This window comes from Astyanax mexicanus, chromosome 14 (genome assembly GCF_023375975.1).
Source record: "Astyanax mexicanus isolate ESR-SI-001 chromosome 14, AstMex3_surface, whole genome shotgun sequence".
Lineage (NCBI taxonomy): Eukaryota > Metazoa > Chordata > Actinopteri > Characiformes > Acestrorhamphidae > Astyanax > Astyanax mexicanus.
Genome location: NC_064421.1, coordinates 20,666,174 through 20,671,262, shown reverse-complemented (window position 1 = coordinate 20,671,262; position 5,089 = coordinate 20,666,174). Strand labels below are relative to the sequence as shown.

The 5,089-nt window shown below is 40.2% G+C and overlaps 1 long non-coding RNA gene across 1 annotated transcript; it reads right to left on the bottom strand.

The window, feature by feature from the left end:
- Positions 1–1,707: 1,707 nt before the first annotated feature.
- Positions 1,708–4,699, bottom strand: LOC125781127 (uncharacterized). The gene is made up of 3 exons (XR_007424271.1): positions 4,486–4,699; positions 4,040–4,147; positions 1,708–1,979 (listed from the first exon to the last, which is right to left on the bottom strand). It is a non-coding gene; the product is annotated as an uncharacterized LOC125781127 (long non-coding RNA).
- Between the last annotated feature and the right edge of the window lie 390 nt (positions 4,700–5,089).

Below are 5,089 nucleotides of genomic sequence, written 5' to 3'. Positions count from 1 at the left end.
ATTGTAGAAACAGAAAATTAAATAAACCTCAGCTTTAAATATGGAGACAAAGGGAGATTTCTGTTTGTAAAAAGCCATCTGGATGTAAAGAAAAAATCATGGTGAGTAATAGCAAAATCATTGATACACTAAGTTGTGTGCACCCTATGTTCAGAAAAAGCTAAGGAGAAGAAAATGATATGGATGAGTATAAGGGCTTAATGCGAGCTTGTGGTGAATACACACATACATATATATACATAGCTATAGAATTATCTTTGGGCAGATACATTTTTATATCACTTAAAATTACTTGTTGTCAAATACCAAGTGTGAAATAAACAAAATTTCCCTACTCTATAACCAGAGGATCTTCATCCACCCCACACCGTAGGATGTAGATTCTCTAAGGGGAAACAAAACTTTGGCCTCATATAGATGAATTTCTATTTATATAAATGCAACTTCGCTCTCATACATGTATTTATATGTTTATGTGTTTTATATTAACGATTTATGATCAAGGCAGCCCGACTGCTCTGGGAGAAGATCGGAGGACTAAAGATTGATTTATTGACACCACACACACTACAGGATATCAGACTTAAAATCAATACAATTATTCAGTAGTGCGAGACAGACGTTACCTGATTTTTTTTTTGGTCAGGGTTGTGGCAGAGGGCAGGAATACATTCTGGATAATGCAAACTGCTTTTATTCAGTGGGACAAAGAGAAATAAAAACAAAATGGCCATGTCACTTTTAGTGACATTTTTAGTATTTATATTAATCACACGTTGTAAGTGAACCTCAGGTTAACAAAAGCAAGAAAATGTTCTTTGTAACTTTACTACTGAACTAAATGCTGTATAACACTGAATACATGGCAAGGGTTTTTGTTTTAATATGCAATTATAGGGTATTACAAAACAAAATCGGGGGGGTTAATCTTGTTTTGGTGTCACTATTGTGTGTTTGATGACAGGTTCCCCTTTGGAGTCTGGGTTCCTCACAGGTTTTCTTCCTCAAGGGCAGGGGTGTCCAAATTACGGCCCACGGGCCATTTGCGGCCGTTTCTTTTTTTGGAGCGGCCCACGATGTATTTTAGAAATAGACTAAAAGTTGGACCGCTGTTACGCAGGTTTTTATAATGTGAGATTCAAAGTTTGAACACTAGGTGTCAGAAACGGGCCAAAGAGTCTAAAAGCGGCGAGAGTGAAGTTCTAGCGCAGAAAAACTTGCCAAAGAGTCTAAAAGCGGCGAGAGTGAAGTTGTAGCGCAAAAAAAAAAAACGGGCCAAAGAGTCTAAAAGCAGAGAGAGTGAAGTTGTAGCGCAGAAAACGGAGCCAAAGAGTCTAAAAGCGGAGAGAGTGCTCAGTTGTAGCGCAGAAAACGGAGCCAAAGAGTCTAAAAGCAGAGAGAGTGAAGTTGTAGCGCAGCAAAAAGGGGCAAAAGAGTCTAAAAGCAGAGAGGGTGAAGTTGTAGCACAGAAAACGGAGCCAAAGAGTCTAAAAGCGGAGAGAGTGCTCAGTTGTAGCGCAGAAAAACGGGACAAAGAATCTAAAAGCGGAGAAGGTGCGCAGTTGTAGAGCAGGAAAACGGGCCAAAGAGTCTAAAAGTTACCGTAATTAACCCCTTCAGACCCGCATTTTTTCTGCTGAGCCAAAAATTTTTTTTTTAACTGATAGTGACTCCTCTCTAACATATAAACAAAGTGGAAAAAACACATTTTTGCTAACTCATGTTTTTAATAGTATTTTTTCATGTCCATTCAAATGGACGCCATGACACAATGGGCGTAAAATGTCATACAATCTTAAGAAAGATAAGGCTGAGTTTTTACACAAAGTATTCAATCAGGTATTAACTAAACATCTGGAACAGGATGTTTGCAGGTGCTTGAGTCTGTGTACAGTTCTGAACATGCACATGAACTTGATAAGGATATCACAGCATAGGTAGGGAACAGAAGTGAGGTCATCACCAGGAAATCCCAGAAACTGCAAGAAGAGAGGGAAAAAACGCAATCTGAACATGCACATAACCACAAGATGTATGATTGTACATATGATTACCTGAAATCAGTTTAGCCTTAAGTTAACTATCACAGAACTTCCAACACATAACCATACTTTTAATTTTAGGATAATGAACTTATAACATGTTAACTTGGAATGGAACCTGAATTTGAGAAGACATCAGCTTGTGGATGTTTTCTTATTTTCGATGAGCAGCCTTGAAGCAGTTTCGTTGTGTCACAAAGCACAAGTGGATTTTGCATTTGTCACAAAAGACATGTGTTTTTCCTGTACAGTTTGGCATCTTGCATCTGGTAGCCTCCTTTTTTTCATCATAATTTGGCATGTGGTCAACCATGTCATACTGCACTTCAGGTAAAGGCCTTTCGTCCTGAAATGGTCTGCGAATTGGTCTCTCGGGCACATGCTGTGGTTCTGGAGACATACTGGGTCTTCCACGTTTTGCTGCAACTGTTTTATGGACTCTCACCAGACACTGGGCCACATTCATCTTGAAATGGAGGAGATCCAGGATGTCTTTGGTCTGGATGTTGGCCCTCTTGGCCTCCAGTCTGTACTCCAACCAACTGTTCACCACAGCAATGTCAAAGGCATGCGTTATCATTCTCAGGGTCCACTTTTTTGAACGAATGTCTGTGCGATACAGACTGACAAGTTGATCAAGCAGGTCAACGCCACCCATTGCTTCATTGTACAGCTTAACCACCTCTGGACGGGACACCATCACAAATTGAGCCTTCTTTTTGTCCCACCGCTGCACTTCATCCATTCTGCCAACACCAATGAAGTTGGAGGCCATGAGAACTGGTCTGTTGTCATACCATTTGACGAGTGCCACCTTACCATCACGGCTTACAACTTCATCACAGCTTCCTCGAGGCTTTTTGGCCATCTCTTTGTCAGACTGTAGAGGAGGCCTTGCAAAGCGAGAGACTCTTGCTGTCCCAGCAGCATGAATTTTCCTCTCAGCCAGCAGCTCCAGAAGATTGTACGATGTGAAATAATTGTCGAAATACAGCTTGTGGTTGGCCTCAGTGATTCGCTGGCTAAGATGGTACACCACTCCAGCCCCAAGTCCCAGCTGCTTCCTGTGCTGTTGGGATAGCTCCATTGTAGTGCCTTGGTGCAGCAGGAAGTCATAGGCCATGCCACTTTTCCCACACATGAAGTATATTTTCACTCCCCATGGATGTGGCTTGCCTTTGATGAATTGCTTGACAGACAGAGTTCCACGAAATGGCACCATTTGTTCATCAACGCAAAGGTTCTCCTCTAGTGGAAGCTCTAAGCATCTACTGCGTATGACATCATAGAGAGGACGTACCTTGAAAAACACATCAGTGTTCCCAGCTGGCTTCTCCAAATTGTTGACCAAATGCAAATGTGACCGGAGCTGGAAGAATCTGTCACGGGGCATGGTGTTTTGAAAAATACCAATGTCCATTCCAGCTTCCCAGTACATGGAGACTCTTGGCATTTTCATCACTCCCATGGCAAGGTGGAGGCCGATTAGGGTTTTGATCTCTCCTGAACTTGTTGGTTTGAAACATCGTGTAGCACTTTGCAAGGCATAAACATTTGTGTTGTCAGCCATCAAACTGAAGATCTCATCTGGTATATACCGTTTGAAATATTCATAGGGTCTCATGGGATGATCCTCATGAATTGGAGGATTCTCAAAGGAAGTGTCAATGAGTGTAGTGAACGGCCTGTGACGCCACTTGATTTCTTCCTTCCTGGTTACTGTCATCCCCTGTCCTCCTCTGTCCTCCTCTGCCCTGCTATTCTCATCTGTCCCTGCACTCTCTGTCTCCTCTATCTCAATCTCATCTGCCACATCAAGTTCTTCTGGCATGCATGTAACATCTCCACTGTCTCTCTCTAAATGTAATAAAAAACTCATTACTAATTTTATGTATTCTCACTCTTGAACTGCTATGCATTCCACTTAGCTCTTACATACAAAATATTAAAAACCATATACAAAGAATTAAAACACTCTTAATTTCTTTGCAACTTACCACCTATCTCAATCCTGGTCCCATCCCCCTCATCTCCTGAATTCAAAGAGTCAAGCTCAGATAACTCTCCGTTTACAAGCCGTTCAAGAAAGTCTTCAACTCGATACTCTACAAGAACATTTTGTACAAAAAAATCTATTTTTACAAATGTATAATCATGAATAAATAAACTGTGGCACCATACCTTACTTATGCAAAGCTTACATGTATTGTGTTTCTTTATATACTGATACTAAACATGTGAGTGTTAGCTAAACTCGCCCAACTCCTGATGTCCATTGCAGTGGACATCGGACTTTGAAAAAATCCTGTAAATCAGTGATATGCTATATGTGCAAAATAACTTCAAATATTATCACTTGCAACAGTTAAAATTATGCTGACAGCATTTTTGTTTGGCCACCATGCAGATAAATTTATATTTTTGATTGAAAATGAATACTTACTCCTCCCTCTCTGCAGCTGCTCCGCCATGCTTGTCTTGTCCGATGTTTGTCACTGTCTCTGAGCATGCTCAAAGTCATGACATGATTGTGATTGGATAAGCAGGATCCAATCAGTAACCAGCATTATTGACATCATTCAGTTGCAGGGTATTTATTGGTTTAGAGACAGAAATATGTCATGTCCATTTCAATGGACGTTGGGTCCGAAGGGGTTAAGAAGTTTAATATTAAGAGACATCATGAAATTAAACATCAATTTGAAAAATCTTAGTTTACACAATACTGTCAAAGATAGATAGAGATAGTAAGTCAAGTAAAATGGTGTGTAAATGAAAGTAATCAGATAAATGTATTATTTAAATTGGTATATTTTATTATTTGTTTTATTACAGAGTCTGTGGCCCGTGACTTCAAATATATTTCTCCTTCTGGCCCCCAACAAAAAAAGTTTGGACACCCCTGTATTAGGGAGTTTTTCCTTGGAACTTTCACCACTGGCTTGTTTACCGTTTACCTGGGCTGAGATCCCGATTTCTGTTTAAAAAAAACTTTGAGTCATCTATATAAAGAAATAATAACTTGAACTTAACCTGATGCTGAGGCA